This window comes from Mus caroli, unplaced genomic scaffold (assembly GCF_978045245.1).
Source record: "Mus caroli unplaced genomic scaffold, Mus_caroli_1 scaffold_8, whole genome shotgun sequence".
NCBI classification, from domain to species: domain Eukaryota; kingdom Metazoa; phylum Chordata; class Mammalia; order Rodentia; family Muridae; genus Mus; species Mus caroli.
The window spans coordinates 109618246-109643654 of record NW_028227263.1 but is presented as its reverse complement, the minus strand read 5'-3'; the positions used below and the strand labels follow the sequence as shown (position 1 = coordinate 109643654).

General features: G+C 45.5%; 1 long non-coding RNA gene across 4 annotated transcripts in view; it reads right to left on the bottom strand.

Moving 5' to 3' along the window:
- Positions 1-708: 708 nt before the first annotated feature.
- LOC110299368 (uncharacterized) overlaps positions 709-25409 on the bottom strand; it is a 63230-nt gene continuing 38529 nt past the window's right edge. For 3 of the 4 annotated variants that reach the window (XR_003837126.2, XR_015047973.1, XR_015047974.1), the window contains 3 exons: positions 5456-5635; positions 3185-3237; positions 709-1308 (listed from right to left, as the gene is read on the bottom strand). This is a non-coding gene — a long non-coding RNA (uncharacterized LOC110299368). The remainder of the gene's footprint in view (positions 1309-3184; positions 3238-5455; positions 5636-25409) is intronic. The other variant, XR_015047976.1, reaches the window with a different exon arrangement.

Genomic DNA, 25409 nt, shown 5'->3' with positions numbered 1-25409 from the left:
TCTCTCTCTCTCTCTCTCTCTCTGTGTGTGTGTGTGTGTGTGTGTGTGTATTCTCTCTGCCTGAATCAGCCCAGTCCTCAGCATCCTTTCTGAATCATGCTATCCCAGGGATGGGGGCTGAGCCTGGGGTTAAGAGCTCTGAGGAAATGATGTTTCTCTTGTAAGTCACCTGCAGGCTCCCTGTGAAGCACACACTCTTGGGGGCCACTCGTTTCCCACAGCCAAGCACATAGAGTTCCCAGCACCAGTCTCCACCTAGGTGCTTGTCTTCTCACTGCCCCCCTACACCACGCTGGTCCAGAGGGAAAGTCCACAGAGAGAGAGAGAGAGAGAGAGAGAGAGAGAGAGAGAGAGAGAGAGAGAGAGAGAGAGAGAGAGAGAGAATGCTAGGGAAGAGATTGCTGTACAGCTCGTCTCCCTCTGCACATACTGGCTCATATCGGGAAGTTTCTGAACCCGTGTTAAGCAAGTATAACACATAGCTCAGAGATCCTCGCAGGAGGTCTCTGGTTCTCACCATGTATATGGGACTTGGAACATATGACAGGGCTACACTGAGGCTCTGGTGGTTTCTCTGTTTTTCTGCCGTCACTGGGAGGGTAGTATCTGGGGGAAGGGGAAAACCTATTGGAGCCTTCCAAGGGTGCAGCCTTTAATGCAGGACTTCCAGTGGCAGAGGCAGGACAGAAAGGAGTCATATTCCCAGGATCTGGCCATATCTCTGTTTTTATTTTCAAATGAAAAAAAAATAGGACAATAAGTATCCAGAACCTGTTTCCTTCTCTTGTAGACCCCAGGAAACATCTAGTGTCTAACATTTCAGGGATGTGCAGGCACCCCATTTTTTCCCCAAAGTAGAACCCAACAAGTACGAAATAACTTCCTCCCCACCCAGGGCAATCTCTCCTCCCATTTCCTTGTCCCTTCTGGGACTTCTGTCCTAACATTAGTCATTTGCTACAGCTGTTAAAGGACTCTGTGAAGATATGCCCGTGTCTCTAATACTCTGAGTAATTCATCCTGGTAGGATGAGTCTGTGCCCTCTTTGTCTCTGCAACTGCAAGGGCCAGCCAGGCCCACTGCAGAGCATATTGTGTCTGCTAATGTCATTATAAAATTGAATTCCTGACTACATCCATACAGTTGCTATAGGCTTCACGGAATAAGATTCAGATGGTAGGATTTAAGTGGGGGGAAAACGAACACTGGAATAACTTGCTCACAATGTTTCCAGAAGTTTCTCTCCTCAAAGGAAAGGAAATTTGAAAATGCCTTTGCAGAAAGCTGTCGTCTTCCAGGTCCACACACCTGTGGGACATGAACATAACATACATGGATGAGATTATTCCTACAAAGGTCTTGGGAAATTCGGGGTTCACTGTAGTCAGGAGCCGAGGGCACACTGGAGGCAAGCAAATCAGTGTTCAGAATGGATGGGGGAAGAGGATCTTGAATGACTTTATTGCTCTCAGATGCTAGCCTTTATAGACACGGGGATGCCAACAAAGAACTGAGCATTTAAGGACTAACCATCACTAGTGGATCACAGCTCGTGGAGAAGAGGACAGAGCTGGCATCTGGCAGAATGCTGGTGGGGTGGAAGGCTACAAAGCTCTTGGAACATCTTGCAAGGCAGAGGCCATGCTTGTCGACTGTGGACAGCCATATCTATTTGCCCATCTGCACCTACGTGTCCTGGTGCTGTGCCCAAGCCTTCAGTGAAAACCTGCAAAGGTTACAGCCTGCTCTCCACTGTATACTCTAAGCAGACAGTCCGTGAGGCACCTGTCCCATCTCCTACCTGGTGGCACAGCATTTGCTGTGTGAAGAGAGTATGTGTCGAGTAGAATACTCCCATGCATCCAAACAAAGTGAAAGGCACCCGCCCACACCCCAAGAAAGCTTTGGAAACTGGCTCAAATAACTAGCTGAAGTTGAAGGTGGGAGACTAGAAGTATGAGCTACCAGAGGCACCGGAACAAGAAGGATTTAAATTCTGAATATAGGTAGAGCATCTGTGAGTCTTCTTGACTAATCTTAGATAAACAGTGCATCCAATGCCCACTCCCACAATGCCAGAACCCTTCCTAGTTTGACAGTGTTGTACACTTCCCAGAATTAGTGTTTGAATCACCCTAATGTGGGGCAGGTGGAATTCTGAGATTCACAGGGTGCCACCAGACAGAAGAAATGGTAAGGTTGAGTGAGTTCACACCCTGTGAATCTCAGAATTGAGAATGGTAGGAGTGGGGCCCACCACCTGCCAAACATGTAACTATGACACCCCACTGAGAGGACCATGACAATCAGCCACATAGGGCAAACACCTGAAGTCCTTCCCCATACAAATGGAGCATCACTAGCATCTGAAATTGAGCCAATGGGAAGCATCTATCCCTGGATCCCACCCTACCCCACAATGTTTGAAAAGCCCCTGTCCACATGGAATAAAGTGCACAGGTATTATTTTTTCCCACTGAGAATTATCTGGCTATTTACTGAGCCCTAACACTTTTGAAGAAGAGTTCTCTCTCCTGAAGCATTCATAGCTGGACCTTGGACCCGCCTGACAGATCAAGTTCACACCCTGCCACCTCTACTGCTGCCACCACTGCTGCCCACCACCGCCCACCACTGCCTGTTGCTGGCATTGGCGCTGCCACAGAAGTGCTCAAGGCCTGGGACCCCTGCTATCTGTCCTGTACAGGTTTCCCTTCTGAGAGCTGTAACACTTTGGCTGCTTCCAGCTGAACCAGAGACCCGAGAAGACTATTTGTCCAGGTTCTGCAGAGGACAACATCCTAGGACAAGGATTCCACAGGCCTATAACTTCTCATGAAGCTGCTAGGAAAGACAGTTACACCATGTAACTCCTTGCCGCTGAGACCCACCAGTGTGTCACACATGTGAACATGCATACAACTTGCCCCGAAGCACACACATCTCACTAACTCAAATCCTAGCGCCTCCACTAAGGGCCCACCACCATTACACTCTCTGATACCTCCTCCTACCAAGGGGAGCCACACCCTCATGGTGGGGCCACCCTCCCCAGCCATAGTTTGGCTGCATCTCTTCATCTGCGTCAGGAGGATGGTGCGTGTTACTCTGTGGGATCAACGCAGAACGCCTCAAATGATGTATCTACTAAAAACTCTTGACCCCGAGCACAGAGAATACAAACCATTTTGTGCTGAGAGAGCTGCACTCTGCGGTGTATTTGCTGTTTGTTGGCTGCTGTCAAACATAATAAAAAGAAATAAATCTCCGTGAGCAGAAAAAATTAAGGCACGTAAATGTGCTATTGTTTTTTATTTTGTCCTGGACTCATAAAACAGTACTTCCTTTCCTTTCCCGAGTGGTCAGATAAATAAATTAACTATAAAGTCGGAAAGAAAAACAGATCCATGGAAAAGTGCTCTGCAGGGGCGCAAACCTCATCTGCACAAGGGGTTCTGCTTTCACTTGCTGGCCGCCTCCCTCCATGCTCTGCAGACCTAGGGGCCACAGGAAACGGAGGCAACCTGGTGTCCCTCTGGCTCCAGACCCTCTGTCAGACCCTGAGCCCTCTTCCTCCCTCCTGCCTATAGAAACATCAAACCTCTTTGGTGACTCCGTCCACTCATTTCCTGCTCGGTACCCCTCTTCACTAGCCCCTGCTAGCACCTCCTCTGGGGAGCACTTTTCTCCAATGGCTGCCGCAACCCTACTCTGTTCCTTTGGGGTATAGCATGCCCAGGAATGCTCCCACATCCCTTACAGGGAGGGCTTGAGCACCAGGGTGACACAGGGCTTGTGATTTGAAATACACTAACAAGATTTTGCTTAAAGGACCCAGATATAGCTGTCTCTTGTGAGACAATGCCGGGGCCTAGCAAACACAGAAGTGGATGCTCACAGTCAGCTATTGGATGAATCACAGGGCCCCCAATGGAGGAGCTAGAGAAAGTACCCAAGGAGCTAAAGGGATCTGCAACCCTATAGGTGGAACAACAATATGAACTAACCAGTACCCCCCCGGAGCTCGTGTCTCTAGCTGCATATATATCTGAAGATGGCCTAATCAGCCATCAGTGGAGAGAGGCCCATTGGTCGTGCAAACTTTATATGCCCCAGTACAGGGGAACGCCAGGGCCAAAAAGTGGGAGTGGTGAGTAGGGGAGTGGGGGGGAAGGTATGGGGGACCTTTGGGATAGCATTGGAAATGTAAATGAGGAAAATACCTAATAAAAAATATTTAAAAGAAAAAAAAAGAAAAGCTCAGAACCTGCCCAGTCTAGGCTTACAGCTTGTAAATAAATTTACAGTGCTTCTGTGTCCATTACTTGAGAACGATTTGACCAAATGTGGGCCAGAGACCTCCTATAGAGGGGTAAAAGGGGACATAGCAAACCCCCAGAAAATTAATATTGTGTTACAGACCTGCGACAAGGAGGAAGAAGCCTGCACAGGAATTACATTCTTCTCTTTCTCCCTCAGAAGCAAGCCTTAGCCAGCTTATGCAGTGCCAACATCAGAGGCAGAACTGAGGTATGGCAGCAACATGACCAGGATGGGGGAGTGCTCTGGAGGAAGCCCCTGAATTCCTGGCTTAAAAGGGATATGAAGTGACTCTCTATAAAGAGAAAGTGGCTGTCCTCACTCCATGCTGGTAGAGATCCTCGGAAAAGGAAAACAATAATTCTCTAACGAGGATTAATTTTTAGAGCCTCTTCTAAGAGCTGATCATTTGCAACCATCTCTCAGTGTCTGTGGGGGATTGGCCCCAGAATCCTGGTGGATACCCAAATCTGAGGATGCTCAAATCCTTTGTATGAAATAGAGTAATGTATGTGCTGCTAACACTGTCATTTAATCCGTACAGAAGCATCATTAAGAGCTATTGTTATACCAGTTTAGGAAGGAGAAAATATATGCTCAGAAAGGTTCAAAATTCTGTCCTAGATCACGCATCCTAGGGCTGGCAGGGCCAATCTTCAGCTCCTGGTACTCTGGTCCAGCATCTGTTTGCATACCTGTCTTTGGTCTCTTTTGACCTGTGACAAAATAATGTTGTTCTATGTCACTAGTACACTTACATAGACACTTACTGACACATGAAAAGAACAGATCTACCCAGGCAGCCACACAGGGACCAGCCCTTGGGAAAGGAAGCCTGGCTCCAGGCTGCTGAGACATTGTTGAATGAGTGGTAACGGCAGGAGTCCAGAGAGCTGGAGTTCAGTGAGAAGCGCTCACTCTTTCTTTCCATGAGGCTAAAGAGCAGAAGAGAGCTATGAACCCAGGAAAGGATAGGACCAGGAGGAGGTGTGAAGGTACTTAAGGACCTGGGACGAGGGCAGAATGGAAAGGAGAGCTGTCCTCATCTCTGGGAGTGGTGGGGCAGTTTGAGAAGCCAGAGGGATCATAGTGCTGAGCTACGAGGTTGCATAGGACATGTTGAGTTGTTTTATACCTGAACATCAGCAAAGAGCTGTCCCAGGCTTCGCCGGTCGGTCACCCTCTGCTTAGTCTCTCTCTGTTGCTGCAGTCTACTGCTTCGCTCTCTTGTGAAGTGGGCATGTGAGCATTAGAGATTCACCTCTTCTGTTCATCTTTCTCCTCTTCGTGCATTTCGTGGACTCAAATCCTGACCCTCGGGGATATAGAGAAGGATTTCTGTCCTCGACAATGTTTTGGGTTTATTTTTCTGGTTGTCTTGTGAATAAATTCATACACACACAGAGAAGCATAATCATTTACAAACCTGGCAGGAGGAGACATATCTTTGCGTGCATGCCTACACGCGCGCGCGCGCGCGCGCGCACACACACACACACACACACACCAGGCAACTAAGCCCCGCCAAAATCAAGTCAAAAGAGTTCAGCCTGGCATAGAAGGGAGAAAAAGAAATATTTGCCCAACTGCTCCATAATTTGGACAGAAGCTCTTTTCGGTTAATGAATAACTCATCTGTCCCCCAATTCAGTGACTTTCCATTGATCCATCTTTTTGATGTCACCCTGCACCATCACCACCCCCAAGCCTTCCTGCCAGTTACAGAAAAAGGCTATGTGCCTTGCTTGTGTTTGGATAAGTCCATGAACAGTATATGTAAAGACTTTGTCCCCAAGGCAATGCTTAGTGCAGGGGATTGGGGGGACTGGGGGCACCTTGGGAAGTGACTGGGTCATGAAGTTCCTTTCCTCATACGTGAAGGACAGGAAGCTGGTGGAGGCTTTGGGAGGCAGACTCTAACTCTTTAAAGAAAATATCTTACGCCAATCTCTTCTCTGGTCTGCTTCTGTTAATTTCCTACTACCACTGAAAATGGCGTTCTTCTCCACTGTGGCCTTCCACCATGATACTCTGCCTCACCACAGACCCCCCAAAAATGTGAAACTGGCCTTGATTGCAACTGGAAGTGCTAAAGAAAATTAATCTAACCAGCACTATTACCTTTGAAGTTGCTTTTGTTGTCACTTTGTCACAGCAATGAAAGCCACTGTGCTTCCTATGGGAGGCATCTTTGCCTGGCCAACCAGGAGTCTTTCCCAAGCTCCAGCCTCTTTCTGTCCCTCAGCAGTGATTTCTAACTCCCTCGAGTATAGAAGTGTCAGGGGTCTAGCTCTGAACTGTTAGGTATTAAGAAGGGAGAGTTGATAGTAAATGTCTTATACAGGATATTTCCTAATTTAAGAAAGAAAACAAACAAACAAAAAAGACTATCACAGAGGGAAAGTTTGTCAGCAGGGCACCTGGATGCCTTTTCTTTCTTCCTGCTCAGAAGACAGATTTAACTTTAACGCCGGGAGCTTCAATGGCCATTTTGCCACCATGAGGCAAAATGTGTATAAATGGAAATCAAGCAAGTTACTGAGGGAAGAAGAGGAAAATCCCCAAAACTTGGTTCCACGGCTGAGCTGACGGCAAGGCTGGAGGAGACATCTTAACAATAAACACCCTTGATGTTTAAGACACAGTTAATCTGGTTTTCTGTTACTTAGAGTGAAAAGCTTTCTCATCTGACAGACACATCTTAATGGCCACTCTCTTAAGCTATGCAAAGGCCCAGCAAGAAGCTTTGAAATGACTCTTCATAAATACTCCTTTAAACTAGCCACGGGACATCTGCATCTCTGCCTGGAGTGAGGGAAAGACACAGGCAGTCCCTCGAATGCATATCTGGTGTCTTTAACTAAGCTGTTTAACGGGAAGAATGTATTTTTTATGCGCTTCATTTCCTAAACAACACCTTAACCATGTGTGTGTGTGTGTGTGTGTGTGTGTGTGTGTGTGTGTAGATCTGGGGAGAGGGGAGATGCCTGATGCATTGTGCTGAGCCAGGCGTTTGTTAGCTTAAACCGTTGCTCTTGCTCTCCACTTAGCTCTCTTCTCTGACCATGTGGCTCTCTCGGGCACCCTGCTCTGAAACTCTCTGAGGTCAGAGTTGATGTCTATTCATCTCCTGATCCCTGGGGCGCTCAACGGTGTGTGTCGCCTGACGAATATGCTCAGAAAATGACTGCTGGGGGCGGGGGAGGAGACAGACTGAGCAAACACAGGACATGTCATCAAGCCCACCGAGGCCTGTGACAGGCTTGAGCCCAGTCTGGCCATTTTTGTTATCCCACCTTCTGGTGGCAGCAGATTCAGCAAGGAGGTGTGGGTGTGGATCTGCTGGGTTCTTACAGAGAAGGAGAGCCATCATCTTCCACTTCCTTCCACTCGATGCAGTTTCTGACTGAGGGGGAGATGCAGCTATTTTGTGTACTTTCGACTGAATGCCTCTTAACTAAACCTGTGCACCACTGAATCAGAGACTCTAGCCCTCTCTCTCTCTCTCTCTCTCTCTCTCTCTCTCTCTCTCTCTCTCTCTCTCTCTCTCTCTCTCTCTCTTCTTCTTCTTCTTCTTCTTCTTCTTCTTCTTCTTCTTCAGGTGGTGGTGAAACTTCATTAAGAAAAACAACAAAAGACAAAAAACCAGGATTTCCTGAGTTTAAGATGAGCAAGCTTGTGGAGGAGACCTAGGTCCCCAGCAGGCTCAACTTCTCTGTGCCTGGTGCTCCAGTTTCCTCTGTCTGCTTGTATTTCCTAAAATCCCAGCAATGGCCTGATCTGCATCTTAAAAACTTTTAAGGCTATGCATCCATGGCTGACCAGTCAGTGTAGACTACCCAGGCTCCTTCTGGCAGTTTGTGCTGATTGGTGCTCCCAGCATAGATGTCCTCCAGGGCAGGGAGAGCAGAGCCATATAGAACACTTGAGCACTCCAGCAAGTGGCACACCTAGGTAATCTGTGGTATCAAGGTGTGGCCTTCCCTGGTTGTTGTGGTGGCAACATGTCGTCTAAGATCAGTGGCTGGGCAAGTCTCAAAAAGAGACACCTGTAGATGACAGAGAAGACCCTCAGGTGGGGTCCTCAGGACCCCAGACATGCCTTCTAAACACCTGGGTTCTTTGTGTGTGTGTGTGTATGTGCCTCAGTTTCCCTATTGCTTGCTTCCTCTGGTCTCCCAAGCTTCCTGTGGAGCTAACTAACCATCTTGCTGACCTTCCTCTCACTTCCAAACATTTGATGCAGCTTTGTCTTCTGCAGGAGAGATCAAGTCGAAAGGCCACCCAGTGCCATTCTTCAACATTTCTTCCAACAGGGTTAGCCCAAGAGATATAGAGAGTGTGGCCATGACCCCTCTTTTTTTTTCTGACCAGATCCTACAACAGAGCCACCTAGTCTGTGAAGGAGACATTTCTGATCCCCCAAGCCTAGTGGATAATGGGAAGGGGATGAAATTTTGGGTAGAAATCATAGAGACGCCCTCAGTCATGGTAGACTTTTAAATTGACTCATATCTTGAACGCGATGTTATTTTATATCCACTCTGAAAGGGTAATATCAAACTCATGAAACATTTACTAACTTGGCTGCATAAACAGCAAAGCACCTCTCTCCCATTAAATATTTTTTTTTGCAAAAGATATTTTAGTAAAATACTGCAGCTTGCAATTTAATTACAATGAGTAATTAAAACTTAGAGCATAATCATTTTTGGCAAAAAGTCAGTTTTTGTTAAAATTTTAAGATAGAAAAAAGATGCATATTACGACCATAATACTGTTAGTAATTAAGATAAATGCATCAATTATTAAAGATGCAAACATGTCAAGCAAGCATAACTAATTATTTGAGCATGTTAACAGTTGTTTAATGTTAACAAGCAGTGAATTATTAAAGACCCCATGTGTCACATTCTGGACTGCATAAAATAGAATGTTCTGGAACGCTTTATGATTTTCAGGTTTTTCCTTAGATCTCCTCTGTCGGGTTAGCTATAAAGCTAAGATAACTTGCCTTTAAAATGGATTTCTAAAATAATTAGCTGTAATCAGGCTAGGAGAGACCACGTCTCTGAGTTTGTTCGGCAGAGGGGGAAAAAAAAGCAGCAGTGGGTCCTGTAGAGAAACTGCAGACCAAGCAGCATGTCTGCAGGAAAGATTTATGTAATTTGGGGGAAAATGTTTGCCATTGAAGGTCCAGCAGAGGGGCAGAAACCGGAAAATGTAGTGTTGGCTTGGTTCAAAATAATAGTAATAATAATTTTAAAATCCAGGGATAAAGCAGAGATTCAGTGGCTGGTCCCGCATTTCCCAGCTGTATGTTTCTTCTTTTTTCTATTTAGAGGCACACCTTGAAAACAGCCCTTCACGCAATCATATAATCAAGATGCCAATTAAGACACTTGTATAAATCACATGCAAAGCAATGCTTGGATTATTTTTGACTGTCAAACCGCAAATCAACGCCGGCAACATTCTCACTGGGATTCAACCAGCCGGGCTTTTCCTTTCCCTAGACACAGAGCAGAAGCCCTTGGGGCTGCAGGGGGCGGGGTACATCTGCTCAGGGGCCTAGGAATCAGTGAGGAGAGAGCATGTTGGGGTCCTAGAGTCCCATCGGCTCTGCTCCCTCGGGCCCTCAGCCTCCAACCTTGACCCTACAAACAGGACAAAGGAATCTGTGAGTTAGTGAATCCTCAATGGGGCTTTGGGAAATCTGGGTCCGTGGAGGAAGGTAAGAAGGGCATTAACATAATGGAGATTAACCTCCAGGTACTCTTGTCTGGCACCCCTAGAAATAACTGGAACATGAAAGGGTCCACAAGGAATGAACCTCTTAGCCCACTGGAGAGACTCCGCCCCCAGAGGCATCCATCCTCTCTGTGTATGCAGAGGCTGCTGCTGTTTCACAGGCAGAGGAGTGTTTATCCATGGGCGTGGTCATCCTCACTTCTGGATGTTTAGCCCTCTGACCTGAGCTAGGAAGCTAATAATGATGAGTCCAATACATGGTCTGCTCTCGGGAGCTAGCAATGGTCCAGAAGGAAGGGCTCTCAGTAAAAAAAAATACCCACACCCAGGAAATGAGTTGGGCCAGTTAGTTGTCCCTTTTCCTAAGTAAGACAAAGATCTTACATCTGATTACAAAGATCTTTCATCTGATCATCTATCCAGCCTACTTTCCAACTTTCACAGTGTAGAGGTGAAGCCAGGCACAGCCCAAGGACAGGAAGTAGAGACAAACTGGAAGAATCTCCAGGAAGACCAGGACCACATTGAGATTGCCACAGCCTGGTGGAAGCTGAGAGTCCAACTAGAAGCTAGTTATAATCCCAGTCGAAGAAAAGATTTGAGATTCCAGGAAAGAGTGTCCAGGGGTAGGGCACATCAGAAAAAGCTTGCAGAAATTGGTATTCCAGCTGCCTTGCCCTTTTCCCTTCTCCCACAGCAGGTACAGGCATTCCTAGTCAGCTCTCTGGAGTCAGCATCCACACATAGTCAGCCTTTTATCCCTGTCACAAAGCAGGTTGGAACCTATTTTCTGGGAGACCCTCCTTTTCTCCTTGAGATTTCTGTTGCTGTCATGTTCACTGGCAGGTGCATGCCACATACACACTCAACCTATCCATTCCCTACAAAGCCAGGCGGAACCGGACTCTAAAGATGCCTTAGAAGATCTCATCCCTATGCATTCAGGCATAAGACTGGAAGAAAAGACCACAGAGGAACTCTGTTCACTGGCTTACTTTCCTTGGCTTGCTCAAACTGCTATTTTACACAGCCTTGGTCTACCTCCCTAAGGAGTAGCACTGCCCGCAGTGGGCTGGTTCCTCCAACATCACACATTAACCAAGAAAATGCACAGACATGCCCACAGGACAGTCTGATGGATGCAATTCCCCAGTTGAAGTCCCCTCTTCCCACCCTGGCATCAGGTAGAGAGCCCTATGAGAAAGGAATAGCCTGTCACATCTGATCTGAATTTGGCTGGCACCTCTGTAGAGATGGATGATCAAAAGATACCATGCATCCTGGGAGAGAAGAGAAAGCATCTATGTTTAACAAGGCCTGTATTACCAAGGGATGTGTGACTCTCTCCAAGGTGAAGGCCATGGGCTCTCATATTTACGTGCCATGCAGATAAGCACTCCTAACTATTCTTTGCACAACTGGGCATCTGGAACATGTCTCATTGCATACAGCTTTGCACACTGGGTGGGCCTTCTAGATATACAATCCCTTACCACCAGAAGATGCAAAGAATGAGAAGATAATGCCATTGGATGATGGAGCAAGGAGGTGGGTGGAGCCTGGGTCTTCACATAAGTACATCAAAGCAAGTTCCCAGACCTGAACTTGTCTATGTGACAAACTTCCATGTGAATGTCATTATATTTGGGGGCCTGTTTGTAACAGAATCTGTTCCTGACACGGCAGTGATCACATCACTATTGAATTATTCTTAGAATCCATATGGGGGCCATCAGATGTGATCTCTATGGGTTTGCCTGATGTGACTCTTCCTCCTTATCTGCTATCCAGCTTCCTTCTGTCTTCTCTGTTCAAATGGTATCTCTTTTAATGCATTTTCCCGAAAACCCCAAACCCCCATACTTCCAACACACATGCACACAGGGCCTTTGCCTGTGCTGATTTCTCTTTCTGTGAAATGCCTTCTGTGGCAATCACTAACTATCCTTTTGCATGTCAATGATTCGGGTTTTCTGGAAACTTGCATGCCAAACCACCCTCTGGTCCTTTGCCTGATGAAGTCTTACTCATCTCCTTCAGCTGTTTTTTGAGTCCTTCCTTGAACTTGGGGTCTACAGAATTGGTCAAGTTTCCCAGTAAATACTTGACATGTCTGCGATGATTACTGTGTAACAGTTTGCATTTGATTAACTAGCACCTGACACCCAATCACCATTCAGGAGACTAGACTAACACCAAAGACTAAAACAAAAGAAAATGAATTCCATGCTTCAAGATACAAAGGAATGATGGTGTGTGCATCGATGCTATTGGAGTACGATATGGAATTCACATCAGATTTCACTTTGGAAAACCCAGTATCCATGAGAGATATCTCTGAAACCATTAGGTTATCTGGCCAACCAGGAAGACAGGCTAAGCTGGTGTCTGGTGTCCCTCCTATGCAATGCCATTTCACAAGGTTGCCTCTGGGTGGGAGCCTGCCTTTTGTTCAACAGTGCTGGACTAGGTGACAAGCCACTCCTTACTTATAAGGAGCCTCCAGATGAGCTGGCACTCATCAGCTATCGTTTTGAGGAAGTATTTGTAAAAGCCGGGAGGGGCTCGTCACTGGAGTCCCCACAACCACCCAACACACCCAGAAAGCACTATCTACTATAGGACAGGAGCCTCAGAAGAATGCTTCCAGTGAGTTCTAAATCCTGAAGCCTGGGCATTCCAGATCCTGAAATTGTGGGTCTCCCAGTCCCCAGCTTGAGCACTGGCTGCTGAGAGTGTTCCTCTGGCCCCACGCCAAGCGCATCCCTTCATGTGTCAGCCCTGAATCTCTTCATATGTTAGGGTGAGCGGCGTGTACACTCCTTTTTTTTTCCACTTCCAAGGCAATTCTACCATCTGTTTCTATTATGGGACTTTATGGCACAGAATACCTCAGACACCAGAGCCTCCATCTTTTTCCTGGCGGGCAGTTAAAGTACTTTATGAACGAAATGATTAAAAGGTAGGGGCCTCCTTAATTTCTCCCCCATTTTTCTTGGCACATTATAGAATTCAGAAGGATTTTTTTTTACAGTTCATTTTATGAAGATGAAAGGTGATTTAAGAGAAAATTAAGAAATTATCGGGGAATGTAAATGTGACCGCAAACCGCCTTTTAAAAATCCTTTAATCTCATCATGATTAAGTGGGGCTTTTTTTTCATATTGTTGCCTAACTGCACAGATTTAAGAAGGCAAAAATCAGGCATGGGCTGAAATTTGCAAATAATTCTGAAATTTGATATCACAGCTCCTGTGGTTCTGTAATATAAAAGCAAATTAAGTCAGCTAAGAGAGGAAGCTTTTAGTCAGAAACAAAGTTCTGGATACATTTGGTACAAGATACACACCGATGATCATAAAGCTTTAATGAAAGACAAGAATGTACTGAGATTCCCTCATACCCAGGGGTCTTCTTTGAACACAAAATAGGTCCACTCTGTACACACAAACACACACACACATACACACACACACACACACACACACACACATCTGTATTCTAAATAACCCAATGTGTTCTATACAACGCAGAGACAACATTCAGTCCACCACTGCCTGCTGTTCATTCTTTGGCCTGTTTATAAAAACAAAAACCGTTGTGCACTCTTTGAGGACATTGAAGTGACCCGTGACAACCTGTGACACCTTTGACAGTGAGTGTTGTAAGAAGGAACGGACACCAAGAGAGTTACTGTGATTCACATACAGCAAGATAGAGAAAAGAACCATCGTGTCAGCAAAATCCCTTTCCTTGTCTGGAAAGGTCCCAGAGAAGAAGACAAACAGGGAAGACTCCTCAGTTTCCCATTTCCCAGCAAATTCCTGTTTTAACCAGAGGTCAAAAAAGAAGATAAAAGCTGCCAAGCACAGGCTCCCTGGATCTTAATTTCCTTTCTCAATGGATTTTCCCCCCTTATTACACTTCTATTATGTAAAACCAAGCTCCAACTCTACAGTATCACATTCAAAGTCATTTCAGTGCTGACCCTGAGTGGTTGGGAAGGGAGAATTTGGAAGGTGGACTGAAGGGGAACTGTTTAAACTCTGCTGTGGTCTGAGCAATGAGTGGCAGTAGGCTCTAATCTGGACAGATGAAGGACCCAGGTCTGCATAGCAAGCAGACTGTGGGCTCAAGCTTTCCCACACTTCTGCTTCCAAGAAAAGAGCTGGCCTCTAACTTCTGCCCTACCCACGTCTCCAAGCTGATCCACACTTCTAAGTTTTGTTTGCGGACACCCGGTTCAGCTTTTTGCATCTTCAAAGGTAGGCCTGTGTTCTGAGAAAGAACAGGGCCCTCTATTGCTCCGACTGCCACCTTACCTGACATGACAGGCAAAACAGGGTTGTTCTCCATCAAAGCTCATGCCAAGGCTTTGTCCCAGGCTGTAGGGCTGAGAAGTGTTTGAGCTTTAGGGATGGATCCCTTATGAATAGATTAACGTGTTACCTTTAGGAAACTGAGCTTTCTCTCCAAAATCCTGTGGAAGCAACATAAAACCTTCTCAGCACCTGTTCTCAGCCTCCAGAACAATGAGCCAAAATATAACTTTAAAGTGTTTCTCAGGCCCAGGAGTTCTACTAAGGTGAAGGAAAAGGATACAATATGTTGTCTCTATTCTAAGCCATTTCTGGACATGGGATCCATCCCAAAGGCAAAAGGCAATGGGACACCTTTTGTAGTGGGAATCTAGGATCCAGACTGATGCCACCACTACACAGTGACAACAGACCCCACATTTAGCTACAGTAAGCAAGGGCATGGTAAACCTCTGCAAAACCCATCTGTTGCTAGGGCATTTTATTTCCCATTTCCCAGCAGAGATTCCTCTAAAAACAGGTGAGGTTTAAAAAGTGTGTCCTTGAGAACCAAGGAGCAAACACGCACATAGCTCTTTATTGATCATTGTGGAATGTTTTAACCACAACCCACAAGCAAGAGGAAATGGAGACCATAGCCATCGTACACATCACAAGCCACAGAATGATGTCCTTGGCTAAGCTGGTGGCTGGGAACAAACAAAGCTTACAGGAGGTAGTGCGGGGTGTGTGGCTGCTTGTAAACTCACCACACCACTGCTTCCACACACCTGCTATGATCCTACTAGATTCTTCTCAATGTGCAGTGCATTAGCTGCCGATACCAGCCATCTGGGAATCTGCTACATGTAGACCTTCTTCTTAGTAGTCTTATAGTAGGCTGTGAACTTCCCTTTGGAGAGGACCAGACTTTAAGTTGCACTTACCCTAAATATAGCAACATAAACTTATAGTCAGACACTAAGACAAAGAGCTACAGGGACCTTAATTGGATTAAAGTGTCCCTGTGGGGTGAGAACTTTTCATGCAGTAGATGCAGAGATCTAAGCGGTCCTCTCCCCTCTGCCAGTACTGGCAAGGAAGCCAGAGGCTCCTGCATGCTTGCCAAGCACTCTACCATTGACCTGTACCCAAGGCTCAACTCCTATTCCAAGGATAACTTTCTGAGCCAGAATTACCAAGACTACCCACGCAAGCATCCCATTACATAAGCAAACTCCTCTCTACTCACCTCCCCAGCTACACGCAAAAGAGGCTGAGTTGTATCTCCTGCACCAACTTTAAAATCCCATATCACATCCCTTCCACCAAAACTCAGAGATTATTATAGAAGAAGGAAGAGGAAGACTGAAAGATTGTCAGTTAGAGCCAGAAGCAGTGGACATCTGTAGCAAACAATATTTGCCGATCATAACAGGGGGATTACATGTAGATCATCTGTGACTGAATCCACAAAACAAACATAAGAGCAAGCCAGCCAAAGTCTCAGCATGGGCTTCAGAAGGACTCATGAATTCCCATCCCCAGTCGATGACTGCTAACAGGGAGAGAGTCAGTGTTCTTCAGGGATGCAGCCCCTGAAAAGCTACCCACACTCCAGCAGGTGGTCCCACACGTATGCATAAGCATCTCTAAGGGGATTCAGTGGGTTTTGTTTTGTTTTGAAGAGAGCACAGGGGATGGAGGGATGGCTTGGTGAGTTAGAACACTTGCAGTTCTTGCAGAGGATGCAAGTTTGTTTCCCATTACCCACTTGTTAGCTCACAGTTCTAGAGAATCAGATGCTCTCTTTTGACCCCCATTGGACACTGCATGCACAATCGCTTGTAGACATACATGCAGGCAAACCATTCAGACACATAAAATAAAAATAACTAAAGAGCATATGCAGTTGAAAGGAACACTGGGGTTAATGGGAAAAATGAAGGGATGTGTTAGGGTTTTCCTGCTGTGAACAGATACCATGACCAAGGCTTATAAGGACCTCTTATAAGGACAACATTTAACTGGGGCTGGCTTACAGGTTCAGAGGTTCAATCCATTATCATCAAGGCAGGAGCATGGCAGCATCCAGACAGGCATGGTGGAGGAGGAGCTGAGAGTTCTACATCTTCATCTGAAGGCTGCTAGCAGATACTGACTTCCAGGCAGCTAGGACAGGGGTATTAAACTCACATGCACAGTGACACACCTACTCCAACAAGGCTACACTTCCTAATAGTGCCACTCCCTGGACCAAGAATATACAAACCATCACAAGGGAAGAGTACTGGGGATGCTTTGATAAAAACATTATAGGAATTATGAAATTCTCAATACAACTTCTCAAAAATATTCTTTAAAAGGAGAGAAAAACGGAGGCAGAGAGAGAACCCCCAAGCTCTGAGGATAACTTAGCAGTTAAACCACTTGCCACATAAGTGAGAGGATCTGAATCAGAGTTCACTGGATCCCCTAAATCTCTCCTGTAATCCCAATATCAGAAGGCAGATGGGATATTCCAGGAGCAGGCTCGCTATCAAGACTAACTGCAATGCTAGGTTCTGGATTTGACTGAGAGACCCTGGCTCAAAGAAGGAGGAAGAGTGGTGGAAGAGGTTCCCAGCCTTAACCTTGGCTTACAGACACATGCACACACACATACTCACATGCTTACACATGAAAAAGAAGAAAGAATACCCTAAAGTTTCAATTCATTCTGTGACTGTGGGACACTCAGGAGGGGCTACTCCTGAGTCAGGTCACTCAGAGAAACACATATGTTGGGACAAGTCAAGTGGCAGGTCTCCTTCACACTCCAGTATACCTCTTCTTTCTTTGTTCCCTGTCTATCTCCTCTCTTCTTGACTTGCATGAATCCTTAGAGGACAGGATTAGCTCAGGCAAACTGTAGCCCACAGAAGTCTGAGAAGTAAGGCTCATACTGTCACAGGACATGTAGATCTTTACTTACTGCCTCGGTTTCCCAATGTTCCACAATAGATAATGGCTTGGAAATAGGCAGAGGAAGATATTTACTTTGGCCAAACATGGCTGGATGACTAATATCCTCCCTATTAGGCTTCCCCACAGGCTTATAGTTTATGAGCAACCTCAAGACAAAGGCTAGATCATATGTAAATTTAACTGTGAAGCAGGTTAGCCACTATTATCCTAAAGGTACAGAATACCATCTACCACTGACCCATGCCCCCAGCCCATCACTTGAGGATTCTAGGCAGGGGCTCTACCACTCAGCCATGCCCCCAGTCCCTCACTGGTGTATTCTAGGCAGGTGCTCTGCCACTGAGCCTTACCCATAACTCCTCACTGGAAGATTCTGAGCAGGTGCTCTAACACTGAGCCACACCCTCAACTTGAGTTGGTTCTTACACTCTATTGCCAACATGCCAATCATCTCTGAAAACTTTCTAATGTGATAAGCTATTGTAAAGTCCCTATCATGTATCTGACCTGCATCATGTTTCCAGGAAGCCCAGCTTCCGTGTGGTGGAAAAGGACGTTTAGAGACCAGTCATTCACTAGGGATTCTCAGCACGAGGAAGTTGGCCATTGTCTCCCGGCAAGCCCTTTGAATGAACACATTAAAAACAAAACAAAACAAACAAACAAACAAACAACAAACAAAACACCCCCCTAAATCCTCAAGAGAAAATACATCACAAATTCAAATTGACATTTTCAATTTTAGTTTAGATTGAATTTTGATTTGCCTCTCTTTTCTCATGCTGGTAATCTTCTAATGACATTAACATGGCTGTTTCAGGGTGTCTTCCTATTTCGGGTGGATGTAAGAGGGAGTTTCTGAATGACGTTGTCACTGACAATACGGTACCACACAGCACAGCTGCAGGTAGTTCGTGCTTTTACATTATAACCCACTTGAAAAATCTGTTTTAAATCCACTAAAAGTAAATTCTCTCTGTGGGTTATACACCCAGATCAGCTCACATTTAGTTACATCTTTTTATTTTAACCTTGGATTTCAATGAACAGTTTCTTTTTAAACTTTGAATTAGTAATATTCAATAGTGATCTAAACTATCCATCTATTCTAGAACCAATTCTTCATAAGTATACTGAGGTACATACATTTTTCTTTTATCTGCCCCCTTCCACTCTTTTTCTTCCCTCTTCTTATTATTACACTTAGGACTTAGCATTTCACTATATATTTGGCACCCAGGTTTGATTTGGTTTGGTTTGGTTTGGTTTGGTTTGGTTTGGTTTTGACAGGATCTCACTATGTAGACAAGGCTGGCCTCAAACATACAGAGATCCACTTGTCTCTGTCTCCCCTTCCAGGGCCAGGTCTAAAGGCATGTGCTAGCTAGCACAGCTGGTCTCACATTTTCTTTAATAATGACATGCTGTGGCAGTTTGAATGAGACCGGTCACCATGGGCACATATATTTGAATGTTTGGTTCCTCATTGGTAGAACTGTTTTGGGAAGGATTAGAAGGTGTGGCTGTGTTGATGATGTGTCACTGAGAAAGAGTTTTGAGATTTCAAATACTCAAAGCAGGCCTCTGCCCTAGCCTCCATCCTGCAGATCAGTTGTAAACTCTGCTTCTTCTTTAGTGGTGTGCCTGTCTGACACCATGCTTCCTGCCATGATGATTGTGGATGAACCCTGTGAGACTGTAAGCGAGGTCCCAGTTAAATGCTTTCTTCTAAAAGATCCTTAGTAATAGGAATAGAACAATTACCAGGACATATACTATCTTCTTCTCTTTATATCCTGCTTTATTTTATAGAACAACATACCAGAGATCCTTTTGTCATGTTATGAGAAGAAACACTGTCCTCTCTCACATAACTACAAACTATTCTGCTATGGGATCCTCCTGCTTTAGTTTCATTGTAGTGTCCCCTAAGCCTCCTGTGTTGACAACTTGGTCCCCTCCATGTACTTTCAGGAGATGGTGAGATATTTAAAAGGTGTGGCCTAGTGGGAGGTGTTCAGGTCATTGGAAACATGACCTCAAATGTGACTGTGAGACTCTACTTCATCCTCCTCTATTCATTGACTCCACATAATGAGGTAAGCAATTTAATCCATATATGTCATCACCATGATGTGTTGTTGCCTTAAAGTGGTTCAAAATCAGTGGGAGACCAATGGAGCACAGCTGGGACCTCCAACCCTGTGAGCTCAAGTAAACCTTCCCCTTTTGTAAGATGACTTATCTCAGCCACTAAGAATAGTAACTGGAAACTAAGCCACTTCTTAAACAAGAGAGCTGTTGGGAAGGAAAGATTACAAACCACAAAGAGAGGCATTGAAGTATGTACTTTTGGTTGTGTGGGCCATATATATATATATATATATATATATATATATATATATATATATATACATGAACTGAACTGAAGTAATGAGTATAGGAGAAATGATGATTTGTAGGTGTGGATTTTGATAGAGATAAAGAAATGATTATGGCCATTCTACCATTCTACCATTCTACCGTGGTCACACATTTGTTCCAGGAACTGGGATAAGAACTTTCCTTTGTGTAGTTTATTTGCTTTAATTCCTGATAACTTCACAATGTATGAAGTGGTTACAGGAAAGTCATCTTCTTCCACATGAAATTCTTGTCATGACAACCCTGGGTGAGTTCCAAGTTCAAGTGTTCTTTTCCTCTGCAATACTCAAAGCACTAAACTTGCCCAAGCATGTCTATGTATTTATTTAGAGAATTCTAAGCTGCGATTTGACCAGCAGTTAGACACCCAGGCCCACAGACACATACTCAGAATTTTCTCTGCAGTCTTGGAAAAATCCAGGAACCATGAAAATTTCTAACAGAAAGCACTTAACCCAGATGGCCCTGGGTGAGTGATGAGTGACAAAGTGTGTCATTGACAAACAGGTGTTCATAGCCTGGTCAAGGTCAAGTTTCCTCCTAAGCTCCCTTCCCTCAACACCCAGGCCAGCATTGATGAGCTGCAGTCTGATCCTTGGGGTATACAATATGACCTCATACACATGCTTTGATTAGAGCCCCTGGGTATCAATGTGGCCCATCTTACACATGAGACAGATGGCAGATAGCGTGTGTGACTAAGGTCTATTTCAGCACCTCCTTTTGTCCGCTGTGAAATAGTGTACAGCCAGCAAACTGGGACACCATTGCAGATAAAAGTTCTGCAGCTGATCTTCACAAGGGGCACCTCAGGGCCAGTTCTCAGCAACAAGAGCAGTCGTTACCTTTCCCTGTGCTCGCCCCATAGCAGTGCTCCTTGTGGGGAAGCGGCTCCCCATGTTGGCCTCATTGTACAGGCCTAGACAGGGAACGACTGCCATGTTGAAAATGTATTAGGTCCTGGAGATTTGGGCAAAAGACTCACAGTGACAACAACCTGCTTCTCTTAACTAGTGGGTATGGCACCAACTCACATGCTCAGACTCTGTCAAGCATGCAAGTGCAGACAACCCAGAGACATCAGCCACAAGCATGGAAAGTTTCCCAATGGTCGATCTTTGGGAAGAGGTCCTGGAAGTTCGTTTCTGCTCAATGCCCCTGGACACACACTTTAAACAGAACATTTCTTGGGACTTCTGAAGTGAGCAGGTGATTGATTTGTTAAGGTATACCCAAAGTGGCACCATAGTACCCACGGGGATTGAATTCTCTGTTCTCTGTCCCTTTCTCATGACTAAAGTGCATATATGGGGGAAAATATTAACAAAACTCTAAAGGCTTTCAAGAACAATCTGTAACCTGGTTCCCTGTGATTTTGGAGCAAGTTAAGTGTAGACTTTCAACAATGTGAGCTTATGGTAGCACCTGGGCTGCCAGCTGACATAACAAAGGCGTGCTGACTCAGGACAGTACCGAGGGAGGACTCTATGCAGCAAGGGTACTTACTGCTACAGAAGAACCAACAGACTCTATAACAGCCTTGCAGATGGAGCCAGGAGGACAATTAGCGTCAGGATGAACTGATGTTCTGGTTCAGTGTTGTTATGTCATTTCCTATGTGAGCTGGAGCAAGTCACCTGACTCTTGTGATCCTGGCTCCTTTCCTGTTACATTGTTAATCCTAGGAATTAACAGTACATCCTTCCCAGGGCTGTAAATGAGGACATTCATGAGACAGCTTAGAAGAACGGCCAGTGGAATTGATATGCCTGGAACATCAGCAGTGTCTGGGTAGAAGAGTGGGGTACACAGCTAAGTTTGCTCCAGAAGTTGGGATGGCAGTAGACTAGCGTGCATTTAATCTCATCAGGAGCTAATGTGAAATAAATAAATAAATAAATAAATAAATAAATAAATAAATAAATAACAAAAGAGCTGACGTGGAAGAATCCCCTGTCCTTTGTATACTGGTTTTGGTCCATTCACCCCTCCTTAGTTCCCTTGTAGACAAGTGTTGCTACAGATAGACGATTAAGTTAAAAAAAATGCATCCCCCACATTTTGTTCAAAGATTACATTTTCTTTTGGAACCAAGAAACAAACCCTAACTTTTTAAAGAAAGTGACTCTAAAATGGTGGCTACTACTTAAGCCGCTAAGGCCAAACACATTGGTTTTCTCTATTCCCTAAATGCAGTCTTGACCCAAAGAGCTGTGAGTAGTCATACCTTGCTTGCTCTTTGGTGAACCAAGAAGCAGAGGCCATAAGTTATTTGATGGGGTGCCTACAGAGAGGAGTCCCATCTCATGTGATTCACCTTTAGTCCCTGCTGAAGGACACAAGCGTATTCCTTCTCTAACAGAGGATGGCCGGGCCCATGAAGCCAAACACAAGGAAGAACTGGACCTACAGTAAAAGCAAAGACAAATCCGAGTCTACAATACAGTTCAAATGCAGTTTTGAACTCTTTGTCCCAACCTCTCCCGCATCTCATCTCCCAAACAGCTGATTTATCTGAGTCACTAAAGACCCATTACTGGTTTCTGATGGGAGTAGAGGTGTGAACTTAGTTATATGGGCTTAGAAACAGCCTTTCTCACCCTTTCTACTTGATTCCTGATTTAGCAAGAACTGTCCACGAGGAATCCATCTAGTCCGCTCTGGTGGAGTTTCATGTGGTCCAAAGTCAAGACGCACTTTGTTGCCAGAATGCAAAGAGTTAATTTGTTTCCTCCTCATCATGCCCAGCCCTCATCTCCTCCTCCAGCTCAGCCCTCCTCTTCTCTCCCAGGGCTGGCTTCCTGTGATTTATGGAGGGCTCCATCCCTGAAGGGAACTGACAGTCACTCTCATTTTCTTGTGCCCCCCCCCCCTCCTCACGGCCAAGGTCATGAGCGAGGGGCCCCCTCTGAGTTTCCTCCACTCGTCCTCCCTCACCCTTCCTCTGGTATGGCCTCATGAATCATCCCGTCTTCACATTGAACTCCTGACGCTTCCCCAGCTCCAAACTGCCCGACTTCCGCAATTTTTCTTCATTCTCACTAACAATTTGGTAATGAAATATTGATTTTTAGTTAGATTCAAATAGATGTTATTAAGTTTGCATTGATAAATCGTTCCCTTTCTCAGGCTAGAAGTACCTCAGTCAAATTCTAACTGCGCTTCCATACCTGGTGATGTATTAATCTGACGTGTCTGTCAGCCCAGCTGCGGGACCAGAGCTGGGGGTGCAGGTCTAATTGCTGTTACCTCACAGTGAGGGGATAATTCCAGCTGGTGTGTGGTAAGATTCTTAGCCCAGCGATCCAAGTGAGTAAACATTTTCCACTTCTTAAACAGTGTTATTTTCTCCACGGCCACTTGCCTCGTGGGGGATAAGATAGACATTGGCCTGTTTAATCTCAATTCCCTGCCCCAACCCCAGCATGCACATTGTAAACAGAATAGATAACATCCCGGTCATATTATAAAGTATTGAACAGAGAGGAGCAAGAGTATGTCAGTCCATCCTCAACCTGTCAGTGGTGTTCTGAAGGCTATGAGCAGAAGGCAGAATTAATAGGGCATTCAGGCTTTGAACGAGCCAACCAAAGAGGGACTGCTGCGGAACTCAGATGCCCAGTTCCAGCAGTGGCAGGAACTTTGGCATAGCCTGGGTGTTGTGTGAGAATGGCCAAGGCTACAGCATACCTCATGTTCTTGGTCACTATTGCGGCCTTCCCCACACCTCCCTGTCTCTCTTTATTCTTCCTCTAACAACCTTCTTCAGGACCCAGGTGGTCCCTCCAGGCCATGCCCAGGGCTATGAAACACTCACACCGGAGAGGATTCAGATACATAAAAATCTCTCTCCTAGCAAAGAGCAGAATGTGTTACTCAGAGGGAAGGATGCCTTTTCCCTGGTAATAAACTGCCTCCATCTCCAGTTGCTGGTACTTGCTGAGGGTAGTTCCGACAACAATCCATCCTGATACCTATTGCTTATCAGATAGACTCGAGACTCAAGTTAGACCAGACGGGCATTCTTCTCCAGAGTGATCTCAAATAGAAGAAAATAATCCTTTCTACTCTTGTAGGATAGGGGACCAGAAACACTGAGAAGCGCTGTCCCCATTCACCACCCACCATTCGAGAGCTGGCTGCCACCAGTCAAAAGCAAGACTGGCATTGTGGCAAATCCCTAGTCCTGGAACTGCTGGCAAAACCATGTCCTTCCTCTTAGTAAGTCCTCCTCCTCTGGTAAGATTCATCCTCTCAAAGCAGAAGTCACACCATGGTCATGGTCACAACCTTCGGTGGGTTTCCATCACATATCACATAGCATCACAAACCCAACGTCAAAGCCTCTCCAGGCCTTAGCCCACACCTCCCTCCGCACTGAACGAGCTCTTGGCTGAAGGTGGTGCTTTGTTTCGCCAGTTCTAAAGACCCCCTAAGGCTCTTCTTCATTCTTAGAAGAACCTGCTTCTCTGACTCCCCTCTTGCATCTCTCTGCAATTATAACTTGTTTTTTTTTTTTAATTAAGCCAGGTAGTCAGTTTCCTTTAATAAGACCCCATGATCAAGATGTCTTATAGAAGGAGGGGTATATTGGGGCTGACAGTTCCAGAGGATGAGAGTCCATGGCGGCGGCATGCCACCCCAACGGGAAGCTGAGTGTCCACAGCTTGAACTGTGAGCAAGAAGCAAAGAACGTGAACTGAGAACGAATGGCTGTAGGCTTTGGAACCTTAAGTCTCACTGGTAGGGATGCACTCCTCCTAAGCCAGGCCACATTTCCATGCCAGTGCCTATGTGGGGTATTCCCATTCAAACCACAACGCCCAAATGCAAAGCAGTCTTCCTTAGGTGACATCCCCATTATAAGTTATCAGCAGACATCATCTCCCCAACTAGATGAGAATCGGAAGCCAAGAAAAGACACGGTCCCTATGTCTATGGTCCTCTCTGTTTTTCATTACCAGTGTTGTACAGGGAACTCGAGCACATAATAGATAATATAAATATGCGTGACACTGTGTTAATTCATTGATTCCTTCATTCTCACAAAGCCTACACTCAATACCCCCGCCTCTTCTGAATCCTTCCCAGGTATCTTCAGTCAGAATTAATCTCTTGCCTCTCGGTGTTCCCACACCATATTGCTTCCAACATCCAATTAGCATGGATTAATTAATGTGTACATTTGCACGCACTCCTTTAACAATATATTTGAAACCTTAGCTGGGAGGTGCCTCCTAGGGTGTGTTTTCCTCTCTCCTCTAAATTCCTTAAACTACAGACCTGATTTGTCTCCTTAGCACTCAGGACAAAGGTTGAAAGGAATTGAAGAAGAAGATGATGTTAGAGTGGACAGACTTCGATGAATTTTCCTGAAGGTACATCTGCAATATCATGGGCTTCCTTTGAGCTTTTAATATCTGCCCCCAAGTCAGTTACAAAGATAAGCATATTTAAAAGCCAGCTACCTGTATGGTTTGAATATGAAATATACCACAGTCTCCTGTTTTGAGCACTTGGTCCCTAGATGGCTGTGTGCTTGGGGTGGGAGGGGGGACCCAGGGACAGAAATGTGTTGCTAGGGGTGGGCTTTTGAAGGTTAGAGCCTGCCCTGGCTTTGCTCTCTGTCTCTGCTTCCTTGTCACCTCC